This window comes from Leptonychotes weddellii, chromosome 9 (assembly GCF_054177405.1).
Source record: "Leptonychotes weddellii isolate Sample4059 chromosome 9, ASM5417740v2, whole genome shotgun sequence".
NCBI classification, from domain to species: Eukaryota; Metazoa; Chordata; class Mammalia; order Carnivora; family Phocidae; genus Leptonychotes; species Leptonychotes weddellii.
In genome coordinates this window covers 23,979,594-23,998,607 of record NC_138377.1, presented here as the reverse complement: position 1 = coordinate 23,998,607, position 19,014 = coordinate 23,979,594, and the positions used below count along the sequence as shown (strand labels likewise).

At 53.4% G+C, this 19,014-nt stretch overlaps 1 long non-coding RNA gene across 3 annotated transcripts in view; it reads right to left on the bottom strand.

Moving 5' to 3' along the window:
* Positions 1-1,002: 1,002 nt before the first annotated feature.
* The window catches only part of LOC115945034 (uncharacterized), a 37,317-nt gene continuing 19,305 nt past the window's right edge, over positions 1,003-19,014 (bottom strand). For 2 of the 3 annotated variants that reach the window (XR_014148344.1, XR_014148346.1), the window contains exon 4: positions 1,003-2,060. This is a non-coding gene — a long non-coding RNA (uncharacterized LOC115945034). The remainder of the gene's footprint in view (positions 2,061-19,014) is intronic. The other variant, XR_014148345.1, reaches the window with a different exon arrangement.

The following is a 19,014-nucleotide window of genomic DNA, read 5'->3' as shown; positions in this document are numbered from 1 at the left end:
GGCCTGGGGCCGGTGGGCGCCGTGGGAGAGGGGGAGACCTGGGAGGCAGCCCCTACCGCTCACATTCCAGCCAGAAGCAGAGAGGCCAGGGCAGCCCCAACTCTCACCCCAGTGACCTCTGTGTCCATTGCCTGCCTGCCCACCCACGCGGGCCTGCCAGAGAGACTGCCGCCCTGCCTGGCCAAGCCCGGAGGTCCAAGAGCCAGGGGCCAGTCATCGGCCAGCTAAGCAGGGGCTGCAAAGAACATTCCAACGAGCTCCAACATGCTAGGGCTCGTGGAGCAGACAGACTCCTTCCTGGGCCCAGGGTCATGGTGGAGGGTTGTCTGGGCATTGCTGTGTATGTGTATGGGGGTGAGTAGATGTGTGTTTGTGCATATCTCGATCATGTATGTTTGCCCATAACATCTGTGTATGCGTAGTACATGCGTTTATGTGTGTCTTTATTTTGGATTTGGATTTGTGTATGTGGGCACAGGTGTGTGTTGTGCATGAGTATGTGTATTTAAATATCTGTATTGTATCTGCTTGTCTGTAACTGAAGGGTTTGAGCACTTATGCATTGGGCATGTTTGCCTGTGACTGTGTATGTAGAGGCCTGCATATATTGTTTATGTGCATGTGTTTGCGTTCATTCATTCTTTCATTTGACGCAAAGCTTCAGCCCTACTGTGCTTTAGGCACCGCCCCCGGGGGCATGCGGTGCAGAGGTTCCCTCAAAGTTTCTGTTCGTGGGGGCTGGTACAGACGGCTGAGGCGTCTCCTCTCTTTCTACACTCTTGAGTGAGCTGGACAATGTCTGCGGCGCCTGGGTGGCTCAGTCGGTTAAGCGTCTGCCTTTGGCTCAGGTCATGTTCCCAGGGTCCTGGGATCGAGCCCCACATCGGCCTCCCTGCACTGCGGGAAGCCTGCTTCTTCCTCTCCCACTCCCCCTGCTTGTGTTCCCTCTCTCGCTGTGCCTCTCTCTGTCAAATAAATAAATCTTAAAAAAAAAAAAAAAAATACCTGGACAATGCGGTTCCCACAAGTGGGCCTGTTCTGTCACTAACCTGGGGACCATAGGCTTCTAAACCTGGCTTCTTGTGTCGTGAGATGAAATAGCTAGGGTAGGCTGGGGGCCGAAACCAATGAGACCCAACATTTCCATGGGTTAGATAGAAGCCTACTTTTGTTCACATCCAGTCCAGGGCAGGTGTGCTGGTGACTCTGCCCTCCTGAGCTGTGAGTCCAGCCCTTACCGGCCATGTAACCTAAAGTCACTTCCTCTGCTTCTCAGAGCCCCCACTGCCTCCATCCAAAGTGGGAATAATAACAGTCCTCTTACTGATCGCCTGACTTCTGATTCAACTTTTAATTCTTACTAGAGATACAAAAACACTCCAGTTACAGAGCAGGGTCCTTGCCATCACGGACATGAGACAGACGGAAAATAAAGAATTGTATGCTTCTGCTAACTGCAAGGAGCAAACGATGGGGGGAGGCGCATGTGTGTGCAGCCTCCTCCACCTCCCGTGCCCCCATATTCTCACCATCACCATCCAGGCAGTCAGGTCCCAGCTGTCATCGAGGCCTTCGGAGCAGATCCACTAGCAGAGTCAACGCCACAGCTCCACACTGAACTGTTTATCGTTGCAATCATTTGTTGGTGTTGCAGGGAGAGAGATGATGTTTAGTGAGCACTTATGATGGGCCAAGCACTGTGCCTGGTGCTTGAGTCACTTCAGCTTGGCTGAATTCCACCACAGCCCTGGGAGGTAGTTTTAATTATTCCCATTTTGAAGATGGGAAGATGGAGGTGCAGGGAGTTTAAGTAATTTGCCCACAGTCATTTAGCTACTAGAGAAGTGACGAGATGAGGGTCAACCTAGGTCTTTCTCCAAGCTCTTTCCTGTGAGCATAAGCTGTCTCTGCCAACCATATTGCAAATACCTTGAAGGTAGGGTCCATGTCTTGAGCCTTTTCTGAGTCTTCCCCTTGCCGGAGCAGAGTGGATGCCTGGCAGACTCTGGAACGTTGATGTGTGGGATGGAGGAGCCCTCATCCCAGGCCTGGAGCTGACCCTGTCACAGGGAGTCAGGCAAATATAGGTAAACACAGGGGTCTAGGCCATGGAAACACTGTCTAGGCCATGACAATAGTCACCCTGAGCAGCTGTGGGGTCTAGTCCTGCATGCCAGGCTGCCAGGCCAGCCCCTTCCTCCCAAGGCTGCCCCCAAACACTCAGCTTCCCACACCTTGCATTAGTCACAGTTTTAGCCTGAAACACCTGCCTCAACCCATCCCAATTTCTTGTCTTTCAGCTTCCTGACTCATTTTCCCATTTTGGCCTAGCCTCTTCATTGTCTCGACCCTCTGAACTATTTCCTAACTATGACCTTTTCCTATTCCCTTGATGGCAATTCAGCATCTGCCTCTGGAGCACTGTCCCTGAGCCCCAGACCTGGGTAGGGCCAGAGGTGGGTGAGAAGTAGAGTATCCAAGGACTAGAATCTCTCCTTTCCTGGCTGGCAGGGACAGCAGTAGCGGGCAGCTGGGGCCGAGGGCCTTTCGACTTTATAGGCTGGATGAGCTGTAGCCACCAGCTAGCCAAGGTCATCAGCGGGAAGCTGCCTGGTTGGCCTTCTCTACCTTCTCCTCCTCCCCTCGGGCTGGGATTTCCTGTGGGCCCACCCCAGCCTTAACACTGAGCCCCTTTCCTTCTCTCCACGCACTTCTTCCAGGCGGGCTGCGATGGCCTGGCTGGCCACCACCGCTGGGTGAGATACCCCTCATCCAGCACCCAGAACCTTGAATTGTTTCTCCATCGTAGCACCGGGCCGTCAGTCTCATCACTGCCTAGCTACTTGTCTGTCTTCCCTCAGACTGTAGGTCTGAGAAGGCAGGCACTTGTCCACCCTCGGATCGCCAGCACCTTGTCCAGTGGCTGGCACACAGTAAGGGCTTAATGTTTGTTGAGTTGGATCACTCCTCCAAGCACTCTCTCCTCTCCCCACAGGGACTATGTCCCAAGTCTGCCCATTCCTTACCCAACTGTCCTTCAGTCTTCAGAGGTGGCCCTCCTGAGACCCCATGCCCGAGACAACTTGGGTGGGCCTCTCTGGTAGGGGCAAGTGTGGGAGGACAACCTCCCATTACTATGTAATCACGCCCTGGGTTGGTCACCACAGCCCCGCCAGCCCCCAGGGGACAAGGCTCATGCTTCTGGCCAGAGACCAGAACCCAGTGGGGGGCCTGGGGTGGGGTCAAGTTGGAAAGGAGACAAAAGTAGAGCCCACGGGTGACCAAGTGGTTCCCGGGGGGCGGGAAACAAGATGGCATCAGCCACCAGGGCTGTGAACAAGTGAAGCCAGGCAAGGTGCCCGCCGCCTTGTCCCAGGCCTTCAGGGCGACGCGTCGTCACCAGAGGATCGGAAACCTGTACTTTGGGAACTTGGCAGCCAGGGCTGGGTTTTTCGTGTTTTCTGTAATTATTTCCCTTTTGTTCTCCCTTAGTATTTAGTAAAGCCCTTTGTGAAAATGCCAGCTGGTCTCAGCTGTGCTAAGAGGATGACAAAGGGGTCCTCTGTGTGTGCTTGGCCCTCCACTTTAATGGAGGGACCTCGCTTAGTGTGACAGCAGAGTCAAGGACCACCAAGGGCAAAGGGAGGCTCTGGGGCCACAGCCAGCACCTCGTGTTCAGCAGCCTCTCTGACGCGGAGCCTCCTTCCCGGTCCCAGACGGGGCTTTATTGAAACCAGAGGGGCTGGAGGGCTGGCCAGCCCCGGCTGCTTGGAGGGAGGGCATTTGTTTGGATCCTGATGGTGTCCAAAGCTCTCGAGACATCCAGAGGCCAGGCACCTGCTGTGCTCCGGCTACCCAAAGGTGGGGGCAGTCCCTCCCCAGCTGGGGCCACTTGGCAAGCTGATGTCGAGGAATCAGGCTCACGAGCGGGTGCCGGAGCTGCCTCCTTTTCCTGCCCTCCCAGCCCAGGAGCCTTGCTAAGTCTTGGTCCCCTGCCTGCACGCTGCCCACCAGGATGGAGGCTCAGCTGGTCCCTTCCCAACTGCAGGGACCCCTCTGCATCCTTATCTCCTGTGACTATGTCCTGATTCTCCTCCTGGCCCTCATCTTTTCCCCATTGCGTCTCTCAGCTGCCCTGGTGAGAGGGGCCTGGGAGACCTTCCTCCTCAGGAACAATCGCCCCTTTCTCTCTGTTGTGTAAGTGATACACGAGGAGAGGAAGCTATTTGTAACTAATCGGCTGTGATGTGGAACGGAGCTCAGGGAGCCGACAGCTCAGGGCTGTCCCGCCGCTGCGACAGCTGGGTGGTTGGGGACGGCAGGGCACCCTTCTCCTCCCCCACCCTGCCGGGGAGGCCTGAGGGCTGATGGCGGGTGGGAACACCGCTGCGCAACAGGCTCTGCATGTGACACACTGAGTATCTGGGAATCCCGCAACCACCTTCGAGGGAAGTATTGTTTTTCCCACGTTTCAGATGAGGAAGCACAGGCTCAGAGAGGTGAATTCCCTCAGCTAGCAAACAGCAGGAGGGAGAGGGACGGCCTGGGACCAGCTGAGGCCATACAAGGAGGCAGTGTTGCACAGGGATTACTAGCTACGTGACCTTAGGCAAGTCTTTTCAGCTTTCCAACCCCAACTCAGAGGCTGATTGTGTGATTTAAATGAGCAAGTGGAAGTCGGTCATGTAGCTCAGCGCCCGGGACACGGTATGTGCTTAATGACTTCAGCTACTATGATCATCTCCTGCAAAAACGGGAAAGAGATGGGCCACAGTACCCCCGCCAAGTTGCAAGCAGATGATCACCGCGGATAGCAGAAAAGCCATCCCGGAGGAGGCAAGGCTTCTAGATTATTCTTTTGCCCTCCGAGCGGTGGAGCTAGCCTCAGGGACCTCCTTCTCCATAGAGTGGAATCCAGGGAAAGGGTGGGAGGGAAGGGGTCCTCCTCAACCATTGGGCCCCTTCTCTCTGTCACTCATATAAGGAGGCAGAGATGCTCCTCATTCATAGATTATCACAGATAATTATGAATTCACATCTGAAAAACCAGAATCAAGGTGCAAAGCGCTCTGGGAGCATAAAGAGTGGGGAACATGATGCTGGCATGTGTGTATGGGGGTGGAGAATCAAAATAAGTATTAGATCTCCCTGGCCTGGGAATCCTGGTCATCCTTTCTCCCAGGGAAGGCACTCACCCCAGAAACTGGAAGATTCTGTGAAAGGGGAAGGGAGATGGGCCCTAGAACCAGCGCCTGGGGCTTCTTGGGGAAGAAGGTCTTCATGCCCCAGCCATTTCTTCAAGGTGGCAATGTGACAAAAATCTTCTGCAGGGACTCCCCCAAAGGAAAAAAAGACCCCAAAACAACAAAAACATAAGGCCTGCTTTCCAGGTAGTCACTGAAGGACTTCTCTGAGCACTTGTGGGAAGGTCGAGGAAAACGGCAACCGAAAGACCCATCCCCACCCCTCGACCTCACGACACTGTGTCCAGAGACTGCAGAGTTTAGGGAAGCAGCCAGTCGCTCAGCATCCCAGAACCGGCAGTGGGCCAAAGGCCTGGAGTCTTTGCTTGGTGCTCACCCCGAGGCAGAGAATCCCGGGGCGGGGGGAGAGGGGGCTTCTGTTTCTGTCAGGAATGACGCCGTCTCTGTTGTGGGTCGAAAGGCCAGGGGAGACAGTACAGACTAAACATCTCATAATTGGAACAGCGTGGATGTGGGTGAGGATCCCTATGAGGGCTTATATCTGTTCCATTTTAATGTCATCTCTGGGAGTGTTAGCCACTGGTCAAGCTGTCATTCTGTACTTCAGAGGGAGGGGGGCCGGCTGGTGAATCAGCAGGACTCAACCTAACGATGGGGGAGGGGAGGGGTGGGACTGCATCTTCTGTAGGTTCTTTGTGCACTCAGCCCTACTCAGTGCCAGTCCCTGGGCTCAGCGCTGGGGACACCAAGATGGTGGCCTTTGAGGAGCCTCTGGTCCAGCAGGAAAGGCTTAATGTTGTCTTAAACAATACCAAATCTGGGCAAACAAAACCCTACAAGGCTTCTGCCACAGACTTACGATCACAGGCAGGTGAGCAGCTCTAAATCTCAGATGGCCTATCCTCTTGAGGACTTTCAGGCATGTGAGAGAGAATGTTCCAGAGAATTCCCAGGAGGTCTACAGAGGGGCAAGAAAGGCTTTGCATAGAGAAGGTAATGCTTATGCTGCGTCTTACAGGATGAATGGAAGTTTATCAGGAATCAAAGGGCCAAAGGATCATTGCAGTCAAGGGGAGTAGCTTGGAGAGGTATGGATTAGCTGAGGGACATTGAAGAATCTGGTGGGGCTCGACCGTGAGCAGGGGAGGAGGACTGTGTCTGGAGCTGAGCAAGATGTAGAAGGAAAGGCTGAGGTCAGATTGTGAAGTGCTTTGAAGGCAGTGTTGAGGGTTCATAGTTTATTCCAAGGGCTCCAGGGAGACATTGCAAGTTCTTGAGCAGGAGAGTGAAATGGCCAGATGTGTATTTTGTAGAAGCAACTCAGGGCAGGTGGAGGGTTCAGCCTGGAGTCAAGAAGACCGGATCTGTCATTATCACGGAACTGAGAGTGGCCTGAATCAGGTAGTGGCTGTGGGAGGCGATGGGAGGGGCCAATGCTACCCAGATATAAGCTCGTTTTCAGGCCTTCTTTAGAGCTGGCTATGGCCTGATGACTAAGTTCTGGCCAACTTTTGCCCCTTACTGCTTCTTAGGGCACTGGGGATAAGTGGAAGCGTTGGGTTTGACCCCTGGGAAGTCTTTTCAAAGACAGAGGCATTTCTATCTGCCAAGTTTTTGCCTCGAACTTAAATATGATGTTAGCAGTTTGTGCAGTCATTTTGGAGTAGGAAGATGAGTTGGAAGGACACTGAGTCCCTAAAAATGTTCAGGGTCACCATACAAGCCCTGGTGTGCTTATATGCAGAATGATTTTATGTGAAAGGTAAATAAACTTCTATTTCATTCACGTCACAGTTATTTCGGAGTTTTCTGTTAACATATGGGCTGTTCCCATTTTGCCTCATAAAGGTGGAAAAATGAGTCCAACAGTTCTACGTGGGTTTTATAGAAAAAAGACTGCATTCTCCCATGGCTTATCCTGGGGAATATCACTGCTTCCTGGGGAGAATCGGGGCTCTCCCATTCCCCCACAGTTCAAAGCAGGAATGGGGAGGCCACTGTTAAGGATACAGATGTTGGGGCCCAGCTGAGCTGGACCCGCCTCTGCAGCCACATCCCTCCCTTCCCAGCGCTCATCTTCTCCCAGAGAGCACAGGAAGGAAACTGTGTTGGGGGCAAGGGGTGCAGAGGGGAGCCAGATTAGTTCCTCTTATGGTTGGATTCCCAGGGGTGGAGGAGACAGAATGTCTAGCAGAGTCTTCAGCAGACAGACAGTGGACCTCCGGCTGGCCCTCCAGGCCCCAGGCTCTTCTCTGAGTCAAAGAACACTTGGCTGCTTCTCCAAAGATCCTTCTCTGCCTCCAGCTCCCCTCATCTCTGAGAAGAATAGGGGCCTTGAGTGTATAGCCCTGGAGGCCCTAAGGGGCAGCACTGGCTCCTGCCTAGGGTAAAATGGAAGGAGTGGGAGCAGGGGGGCAGTTGGGCTGCAAGGGACATCTGCAGCTGCACTCTCCGACTTTCAAGCTCTAGCTTTAGGTCAGGAAAGCTCTGGGGAGTCAATTTCTCCCCAAGTACTAATCGAATGCTCTAGATGACCTCAAATACTTTGAATCACTTCCCAATCTTTCTGCCAGGAACCTGCGGGAGTTCCCAGGAACGCACACTTACTGAGCACTTAGTATATGGCAGGTCTCACGTGCACAAGTCTGACCTCATCCCATCCTCCCAACAGCCCTGAGAGCTGGCATCGGCCCCAGATTAAGTAACTTGTCTCAGGTCACCCAGCCAATGAGTGGCTGAGCTGGACCATGAACACTAGTCACATGACTCCAAAGACCAGCTTTCTGTGCTGGACGTTGCTGGGGAGTCCCGGGGGGGGGGGGATGTGTGTGGGGGGGCTGCCTCTGCCTGAAGTCACAGAGGGCAGTTTCCAGGTCGTTCCAAACCTAGATCGGGTTGTGAAGGAGGGGCACGGTCCTGGGTGTCCTGATCTTCCCAGCTCCCTTGCATCCCACCCCATCTCACCACCCGCTCTTTCCCTCCCGCCATGTCTTCACTCAGTTTTTCAGTGACACTAGATTTGTAATTCGACCAATATTAATAATCCTTTATAGAGATTTGATGATTCCAAATTCCAGCATACTTAGTGCGCTGAAAGCACCTCTGTGAAGGCAGTCCAGTGAGGAGATGGAAGTGAGTTGTCTGGGGCCACACAGCTGGCAAGGGACGCAGACCAAACTCAGTTTCTTGGCCCTGACCTCTCACCTGAGGCCCTTCAGCACTTCTTGAATGACACCTACACTGTCCCAGGCCCTGTGCTGGGTACTGGGGCCTAAGACACATTCTTGGCCACTGAGACATTCAAAACCAGCAGTACTAGGAAGAAAAGCTAAGGCATCACCCCTAAGACCCAGAGCTGATGTAAATAGCAGTGGGGGGGGGGTTCCCTCAGAAGAGTCCATCAGAGGGACCACTCCCCAGCTCTCTCCAGGAACCACAAATCTTCCATAACATCACGCTACATCCCTGATGCTTGCCATATCCAAATGTCACCCATGCTACTATTTATTGAGTTGTGTATATTGATTCATTTTAACTTTAAAAAACTAGTTTCAAAGGAAACATTAGAAAGGTAACTGTAAAAATCAACTAACTTCTAGGTGGATGTTGCTGGTGATGACTCTGAGCCTGAGGCCTGCTCTCTTTTTGTTAAAAGGAAACAGAGCCTTCAGCTCAGGTCAGGATCCTGGAGTCCCGGGATCGAGTCCCGCATCGGGCTCCCTGCTCAGCAGGGAGTCTGCTTCTCCCTCTGACCCTCCCCCTCTCATGCTCTCTGTCTCCCATTCTCTCTCTCAGATAAATAAATAAAATCTTAAAAAAAAAAAAGGAAACAGAGCAAGTGTTTATGAGGTATTAGAGACACACTGGCCCCTAGCTGGGGCTTTCTTCTAGACTTATTAGAAGGATGGAAAAGAGGATTGGAAGGGGGACAATTTTCTTCTCCATCATTTCTTTTTTTTTTTAAGATTTTATTTATTTATTTGAGAGAGAGAGAGAGAGCAAGAGAGGGAACACAAGCAGGGGGAGAGGGAGAGGGAGAAGCAGGCTTCCTGCTGAGCAGGGAGCCCGATGTGGGGCTCCATCCCAGGACCCTGGGATCATGACCTGAGCCGAAGGCAGACGCTTAACCGACTAACCCACCCAGACGCCCCTTTCTCCATCATTTCAATGTTATTAAAGACTAGCCAAAATTATCCCAAACATGTCCCAAATCATCTCATATGTCCATACCTTAAGAACCAGTGGCATAGGAAAACAAACATTCTAGTGCTTGTGGTCAGGGCAGGTCTGATGTCTGCAGAATGGACCTCACAGGGGCAATATGGAAGGGTCATGTCATCTTCTCTTGCAAAAAGAACAAAAGGATAGCTGGGCTTCTCAGCTTAGGTATATCCTTTTACAACTTGCAAAGAGAATTTTTTTTTTTTTTTTTTTTTAAGTATTTGAAGCTCACAGCCTTGGGAGGCCCACAAGAAAGCTCAGTAGAGTCACGGGGCCTACCCAAGCTCATCCAACAGGTTACTCCACAAAATACTGAGCAAATCCTTAATGGCCCTCTCTAGAGAACCCCTATCCTCACGGAGGTGAATATAGCATCCATTTTGGGCAGAAAACCCGTTCCCCACTGAAGAAAACCCAGACAGAGGGTTGGAGGTTGGTCCCAGAAGAAGAGCTTCTGGAGGAGCCATCTTGGAAGTCTGATCTCGACCCTTGAAACTGGGTTCACCTTCCCCTAGGGGTGTCTCTCTTCCTGACTCCCACTGCTCTCACCCTGTCGGTTCCAGTGGGTACTCAGACGAAGGAAGGACAAAGGGGATACACACACTGAGGGAATAGGAATGGGTCACTGTGAGAACCTGAGATGTCTGTGTCCCAGTGTCAAAGTCCTGGTGGGCTTGGTTCCCAGCCTGTGCCTGCCTCCCCGTGGATGGCTCATCTGCCAGCCCACCACCTGGGAACCCCCTAACTTTGTCCCCCTTCATGATCCAGGTCCAAAGAACCCCACTCCCAGGCTGCTTGGCTAGGCCTTTCCAGTTCAGGGCTGGTTCTTGCACCAAGGGACATTCTTTATAACTGATCTCAGCAATGCCTCCCCTTCCAATGAGACCCACCTCTCATATTCAGGGTGTGGCCTAGTAGGATATACACACTTTGTTTTCATTAAACAACATAAATCCATTGTAGAAAATATGAATTAGCATAAAGAATAAAATGAAACCCACCCAATCTCATCAGTCAGAGAAAATACCTATTAATATTTTGTTGGATACCCCTCTAAGTTTTTTCTATGCACACATATCTTTTTTTCTTATAAAATGGCATCTTATTGTTTCGTAGCATGCTTTTCTCCATTTTTATCATATTTTGGTGATGCCTTTTCATATCAGTAGTGAAAATTCTATGGAAAGAGCAGCACTGGCATTGCCTGGGAGCCTGCTAGAAATGTAGGATTTTAGGTCTGATATTAGACCTGTTGAACAAAAATCTTCATTTTAACAAGATCCCCAGGTAATGAGAGTGCTATTTGGTGTTTTTTGTTTTTTTTTAAAGATTTTATTTATTTATTTGACAGAGAAAGACAAAGCAAGAGAGGGAACACAAGCAGGGGGAGTGGGAGAGGGAGAAGCAGGCTTCCCGCGGAGCAGGGAGCCCGACGCGGGGCTCGATCCCAGGACCCCGGGATCGACCTGAGCCGAAGGCAGACGCTTAACGACTGAGCCACCCAGGCACAATTTTTTTTTTTTTAAAGATTTTATTTATTTATTTGACAGAGAGAGACACAGCGAGAGAGGGAACACAAGTAGGGGGAGTGGGAGAGGGAGAAGCAGGCTTCCCGCGGAGCAGGGAGCCCGATGCGGGGCTCCATCCCAGGACCCTGTGATCATGACCTGAGCCGAAGGCAGACGCTTAACGACTGAGCCACCCAGGCGCCCCCAGGCACAATTTTTTTTAAAGATTTATTTATTTATTTTAGAGAGAGAGAGGACACATGAGTGGGGGGAGGGGCAGGAGGAGAGAGAGAACCTTAAGCAGACCCACTGCTGAGTGTGGAGCCTGATGCAAGGCTGGATCCCAGGACCCTGAGCCGAAACCAAGAGTCGCCCGCTTAACCAACTGAGCCACCCAGGTGCCCCTGGTGTCATTTTTAATGATCGTACTCCCAAGGGATACTTGCAACTGTGTGGCTAAGTTTTTCTTTTCTAATCTACCTATAACTGGGCATTTAGGTTATATCTAATGTTTCCTCTCTTATTAACATTATAATAAGCATCTTTATACCTATTTGTTGCTCGTGTCCTTTAACTTCCTAGGAGTAGAATTTCTGGGTCAAGGACTTTTGACGCTTATTGTGAAGTAGTCCTACAGAAAGACTGTTCCAGCCTACACTCCACCCTGCAATGTCCAAGAGCGATGAGATCCCTACACCCTGGCAACCTCGGTGTTATCATTCTTTGACATCTTTGCCATCATTGCTGTGAAAGGAGCATTTCAGGGTTGGCTCTGGATAGATTTCCCTGTTTACTAGGCTGTCAAGTTGAACATTTTTCCATATGAGTATTGGAAATACTCCATTTGCACCTCTGCTGGCTGTGTGTCTGCTGGGCTCTTTTACACCCTGGCTGAGAAAGCTCAGGGAGAGGTCGCAGGGCCTACGCAAGATCATCCGGCAGGTTACCCCCACTGAGACAGGGAGAGAGGTTGCCACTGAGGACTGCAGAGAGGGTGGCCTGACCCCAGTCCTGGTGTAGAGCCCCGCGCAGACTAGATGCTCATGTTGTTGCCTGCCTGAGAATACGGTCAGCTTGGGCCCAATTCACACCTAGCCTGGCTCTTGTGGGCCCCAGCCTCGTGTCGTGTCCAGACCCCAGAGCAAGTGCCAGCCACGTCCCTGCCTCCTGGCCTGTGGAGGCCTGGGTGCTGGCTGCCACCCAGGACGGTGGAGTCAGGTTCCAGCCGGGCACTCCATGGTTCCCCCGGCAGGCCGGCCGGCCGGCCAGATGTGCTGGGGAGCGCCGGTGGAGAGGACAATTCAGGGAAGTGACCCTGCCCGGTAGCCGAGCTCCTGCCCCAGCAAGCATTGTGAGCCGCCCACTGGCCACGGTTGCTGAAGCTGCTGACAGTGGCCGCAGGAAGCCGAGCTTACTCAGCCCCGGCTGCAGGGCTGCACGTGGCTGTGTTTGCTACCTCCCTCCACCCAGCCTTCCTCCCAGGCATAGCCTGTCCTGCCAGCAGCTGGGGGAAGCACTGCGTGGGGAGGAAACAGGCGGGACCACCCCCCACATCCCCTGCAAGGCTGCACCTGTGCTCCGCTGGCCCTGCCACCTGTCGCCTGACCTGGGGCCTGCCGGGAGCCTCGGCCACAGAGTGAGGCGTGGGGCTGGAACCCGGGGTGCATCCTGGCCTGGGGCAGGCAAGCTAGGACTGGGACCCTGCGTTGACACCTACTGAAAGCACCCCTCGGGGCGCCTGGGTGGCTCAGTCGTTAAGCGTCTGCCTTCGGCTCAGGTCATGATCCCAGGGTCCTGGGATCGAGCCCCGCATCGGGCTCCCCGCTCAGCGGGAAGCCTGCTTCTCCCTCTCCCACTCCCCCTGCTTGTGTTCCCTCTCTCGCTGTGTCTCTCTCTGCCAAATAAATAAATAAAATCTTTGGAAAAAAAAAAAAAAAAGAAAGCACCCCTCACTCCCCACCGCCACTGGGCTGTATGAACTATTATCTTCCTCTGGCAGAAAAGGAAATCAAAGCTCAGAAAACAAGAGTAATAAGAGCCTAACCTAGCGTTGGCTTATTAGGTGCCAGGAACTCTGCTGCACGCGTTGCCAATGTTTTAACTTATTCGTGTCTCACAAGAATAGCAGGTATTACACTAGGCCCGTTTTCCCTGATGAAACCCAAACTCAGAGAGGTGAAGGCACCTGCTCTAGATCACACAGCCTGTAAGAGGCAGACCTACATGTCTGACTGCAAAATCACACCCTTAACTCTCCCCCGACACAGCCGACAACCGGTCCCCACAGGAGCACCCAAGCCGGTTCCTCATGTGGCATTGCTCAGCAGGAGTCCCCCACCCCTAGGCCTCTGTCTCACCAACCCCTTCTGTGTCTCCACGCCCCCCGCCCCCCCAGGTGTCCTTGGAGACTGGCTCTCAGATGCTGTGTCCTCTGGCTGTCTCCATCCTGCCCTGACTCTGGGTTTCTCTGGCTCTTCTGGCAGGCAAAGGGGACAAAGAGGGAATTCGCATGGAATGTGACAAACAAACTGCGGCACCCAGTTGCCACGGGCAGCAGAAGAGTGTCTCCCAGCTGGGAGATGAATGGGTAGAGAATAAAGCAGAGGGGAAGGGAGAGAGGAGCCAGTTCAGGGGCCGGGGGACCAGTGGAGCTGGTATCTGGAGGATGAGGGTGGATTAGGGAGAGGGCAGCACCCCTGGGCCCCCATGCACCTTTTGCCCTCAGCAGTGGCCGCAGCAACCCCAGGCCTCACTGAGGACTGCGGTTGCCGTTGCAAGCTGTGGGCTGCCAAGGACGGGAGGGCAGGAAGAAGAAGGGAGTTGGTTTCAGAGTGAGGGTCTCTTCGTAAGCCTGTTGACAAGCTTTCAAGTCTGCGAGATGGGATGCTGGGTTCTCAACAGATTCACTGCTATCCTGAGTGGGGCTCAAAGCCAGGCCTCTGGGCCTTTGGCAATCAGGGTGCAATCCAACCACCAGCTGTCATGGCAACCTGTATCTCTAGAACTGCATAGAGAGGCCTAGAGTCTGCAGCCCAGGGGACCAGAGGCTCATTAGTACGTGGCAATGGGCAAGCTCATGGGTGTGCCAGGGGGAACCCTATAGGGTTGGGCCCAGAAAGGGGTCTGACTTTGGCCCAGCTACTTCCTTCTAGTCCTGGCCTCTTCCCGGCAGTGTCTCCAGGGTCTGGCCTAACTAAGTTGGGCTTCAGCCAAGCTGGCTGGCCTCCAGGTGGATTTGGGACAGACAGCTGGGATGTGGTGTTTCCCGCTCTGAAGAGACAGAGGCTGGAGATGGGGCCGTGGTGGGGCTGGAGTCTGAAGTGCTGGGCCCCTCAGCGACGGATCTCAGCAGGACGGTGGGGTCATGGGTGGGTGGAGGCTGGATGGACTGTCCTTAGTGAGGTTTCCCAGCAAGGGCATATGTCAAAGGATTAGGACCAGGTGGTCCCCATGCCTCCACCCTTTCCTTATCTGGATGCCTCTGGGACCTGAGCAGGTCCCTCTGGAAGGCCAGCCAGCTGGCTCTGAAACTCCCTTCTCTGTCCTCACCCCACGGCTCTCACTTTTTCAGAATAGTTTCCCTCCTCCCTGGGGTCAGGTCAGCCTGCCCCAGGGTAACATCTGACACTGTTCACTTGTCTCCTTTTGAACATCCTGGTAGACCTGGTCACAGCTGCTTGCACTCCTGATTCTGGTGTAGACACTGTGTTCAGTTCCTCAAGACAACCTTTGTTTGGGTCTACAGGGCATATGTGAATAATAACACCGTCCTCCCCACAGTCCCTAGCTGCCAGGTTCAGCTTTGGTCCTTTTTTCTGTCCTTCCTTGTCTAGACAATTCCTATCCATCCTTTGAGGCCCAGGTCGGATGTGAAGCTCCTGTTCTCTGCCCCCCCCCCACCCCATCTTTTCAGGCCGAATCACTCATTTCCTGCTCTGCGCTTCATTAGCACAGAGCACTGAGTGAACGAAGCTCCCCAAAGAGAAAAAAAGCTGCTGGTCTTGACAGTCCCCTGCTCAAACATTTTTCATGGCTCCCCACTGTGAAAAAGCCTTTTGCCCTTTTGGACTTCATCAATCCCCTACCCTGTGCCAGAGAACCCTCCACTCCAGTCAAGTGGTCCCTTAGCCTTCCTCAAACTTGGTCTGAACCTTCCCCTCTAGACTCCCCTGCTCAGGCCATCCCCTCTTCCTAGAATACACACCATCACACTCACCTACTGAATCCTACCCACTCTTGCATTTTGTGGCCCTGGGAGGCTGGTGGCTCTCGAAAGGGCACAAGAGGAACTGCCCTTGGGGGACCCAGGGTTCTTCCTCCACCCCCTCTCTGATCTCTAGAGCCAATGACTTTTGATCAACCTGCATCATATACTCCATAATTTGAACCAAGCTGCAGCTGACAACCTCCCATTAATGTCCCATGTAAGCGCAAATGAGTGTGTCCCTGTGTGTGAATGAACACATATATGTTCATGGGAAGATACAAGCAAACACGCACACAGGGAGCGCACAGGGTGTGTTCGGAAATGCGGAGGAATGAATGTCCTCTCCATGTGTGAAAGCAGGTGTGTCAGGCCTGTGTGAGCATGGGCGTGCGCGTGAGCCACAGCATACGCGCACGTGTAAACCTACCTGGGTGCTTGTGTATGCTGAAGGTGTGTGCTTGCGTATGCAGGCAAATCTGTATGTGTGCATGGCTGTATGTGTCCTGCAACACCCGCTTCTGCCCAGCCCAGGGGCCCCGGGGAGGGCCAAGGCCAGTCAGTCTGCCTTCCACAAACCTCCCAGCCTCCGGGGGCATGAGGAGGCGCTGTACACTGCATCCTAACTTATGACAGAGATAAACGCGGCATTCTTGTGAGGCTGCTGGGCTGTGGTGATGAGCAGCTGTTGAGTGTCAGGGATCTGACCCTTTGGGGACCTGGCCCCTGGGCTCCAGCCCTCAGGATCCCCTGTCCCCCACTGAGCTGGTAATCAAGACGAGGAGGGCTCAGGAGGGGTCCAACAAGAGATAATGGCTCTGTCCTGGGCCTCAGGCAACAAGACCCCACCCCAGGCCTGTGAGGCGCTGCCTATGCTGGGCCATGGCAGTGGGGACAGTGACAGGGCCAGAGTACCCAGAGAATGCCAGGTCTCTGGTCCTCCCTCCTCTGGGGACCGAACTTTGAAAAAATAAAGCACCCGGTTAATGCTGAGGGAGAGTCCATTATGTGATTTCACTTTAGATGGAACAAGGATATATCGGTTTAAAGTGCAGCAAGGAAGCTTAGGCGAGACGTAACGAAGGAGTACCCTTCCTTGACAAAGGCCCCAAAATCTATGCCTTCAAAGATCCCAACAACAGGATCCATATCCACCCACAGGGCTGGTGGAGGGGGTCAGAGACAGGAGACTGGCCTGGGTGACCTTTAGAAGTGTGCCCTCCCACTGTCCTGGTTCTGGCCTCTGCAGCTCTGAGGGGGCCCACAGGGGCGTCTGGGGCAAGAACTAGTCAGACGCACTTCCATGCACAGCTCCCAAGATCCGTCCCTCCTTCGGAACCTTCTTATCCCTCATTTCCTGCTTCTCTCCTCTCACCTCCAAGCGGCTGCCCCAGCCTTGGCCCCAAAGTGGCTTCCTCACTCCCTCCCTGCTGCTCCAGAATTCTCCCAGCAGACCACCCCCAAAGGCCCAGCCCAATCCTGCCTAGTCCCCCGGAGAGCAGCCCTGGGCCTCCCACCCAAGAGGAGAGGTGCTTAGAGGCTCAAACTGGGAGGGGCCCTGGGGTGGAGGCAGGGAGACAGCAGGCCTGGTGGGCAAGATCCCTCACCTGGGTGGTCCTCAGGGAGCTAAGGCCAACTGGATGTGAGTGTGTACCCTGGCTTGGGTCAGAGGAGCCCTTGGTGCTGGAGATCCCCCTTCTCGAGGGGTTTTGGGCTCCCCACCTTGCCTTTCCTGGTGGCTTCCTCTGGCTCCCCAGGGAGTGGCCATGGGAGAGGATATGCAGAGGTGCTTGGGGAGGATGGGGAGGGAGGGTGAGTGCCCCCACACACCCTGGGCTCCTCTCCTCCTCCTCCTCCTCCTGGAGCTCCTATGCCTTCCCTGGGAGGTCTGACCCAGGCGAGCCCAGGGACGAGGGGAGGAGGTCATTAATCACCGTTATTTATTATTTCTTATGTAACCGGTGTTATGAAACATGGGACCTTGTACCAGGCACAACCGGGAATATGTGCAAGATGGCCCCTACAGTAAGAGCTTCCTGTGGGGGGCGCCTGGGTGGCTCAGTCGTAAAGCGTCTGCCTTCGGCTCAGGTCATGATCCCAGAGTCCTAGGATCGAGCCCCGCATCGGGCTCCCTGCTCAGTGGGGAGCCTGCTTCTCCCTCTCCCACTCCCCCTGCTTGTGTTCCCTTTCTCACTGTGTCTCTGTCAAATAAATCTTTAAAAAAAAAAAAAAAAAAAAAAAAAGAGCTTCCTGTGGGATGACCAGGTAGGCTCAGGAACCACAGGGCCACCTGCAGACCAGCCTGGAAGGAGGGGAGCAGGCTGGACCAGGCTCTGGCTGGAGGTAGGTCAGCCCTGCTGTGCTGCCTGCTATCTCAGGGAGCCCTAGGTAGGAAGGGAGCTGCGTTTGGGGCCCCCTGAACAACAATAGGCCTAGATCAGCTCTGGCTCTGGGGTGGCCTGGGTCACAGCTGGAGTTGTCAACATATTGACCCAGGAGGAGATAACATCCAAAGGGTTTGCAGTCCCAGTCAGACAAGGAGGGGAATGTCGCCGGAAAAGATCTCTGGCCCCTAGAGGGATCAAACTAAATGGGGCTTTAATAGGTCTCTTCCAGCTCAGATTTCATGGGTAATTGGAAGCAGGTCCTGAGCTGAGCAGAGTGGGCTGGCTCTAGAGGCCTGCGGGGCTGGGGACTCAGGAGAGGCAGGGGGATGCTGCCTCCATGCCGGGCCACACATCCCACTGTGGCCTCACTGGGGCTTCTGAATTCCCTTTACACTGCTTTGGAAGCGCTGCTCTTTTAACTCCTTCAGTGTAAGAAAACGGATAAGCAGGGAGGGAGAACCGGAGTCCTGGCTCAGAGGGGAAAAGAGAAGCATGTACTGGGCTAGATATGTACTAGGCCTTCATTCATTCATTCATCCACTCCACAAATCTACATTAACATTTAAAATTGGCAACAACCCTTTAAGATAGAGCCCTTACGTTTTTTTTTTTTTTTCATTGCAAAAGAGGCACACACTTGCTGAAACAAGATTTAAGCAATATCAAGGTATATTAAGTAAAAGTGAAAATTCTCCTCTGCCACACCACTACTCGGTCCTTCCCTCACTACTCCCATACTCCAGGGATACCTTCTGTCTACAGTTTATTGGATCTCCTTCCAGACCATCTTCAGTGCATTCTGTACTACATCCTGCCATTTTGATTCAACAATGCATCATTAATATCCTTCCAAGGCAGTAAGTAGTGTATGGCTATTCCTCACTCCCATTTTAAAGATGAGGAAAACTGAGGTTCAGAAAGGTTTAGTAGCTGTCCCAGACAGCACAGCCTGGCTTTGTTCTCACTCTGCCAGAGCTCCCAGGTTTTCCCTGCAGAGGGTGGATATGATAGAGCAGAGAGGCTGGAAACCCCCTGAGGGAGGGCTGGGATGGGAGAGAGGGACTAGCATTGAGAAGGAAGCAGTGGGCTAGGAGTGGGTACTAGGTCTGCTTGGATGCAGCGGCACCCCTCCTTCAGTGTCTCCCAGCATCCCACAGTGTCCTCTGTGGCTCGGGCGCCCTAGAGGCCTGGGCTGAGCAGGGCTGGTTAGCTGGTAGTGGAGGAGTTTTCAAACCAAACCTGTCAAGAGGGAAGGAAGGATTGCATTTCCACCCCTAATGTACCTGGGACACATATATTCCTCCCCTGGCCTCAAGGGGCATTTCCTAACACCATTGGTGGGTGCTGGCCACTGCTCCCGCCTGCTAATGCTGACTAGGTGGGCCTGTTTTCCCTCCAGGACCACCATCCTATATTCCTCTGTGGCCACCAGCTACCTGGCCTCCAGCATGTCCATCAGTGAGGGGAGGGAGGCGCCCCTTACCCCAGCC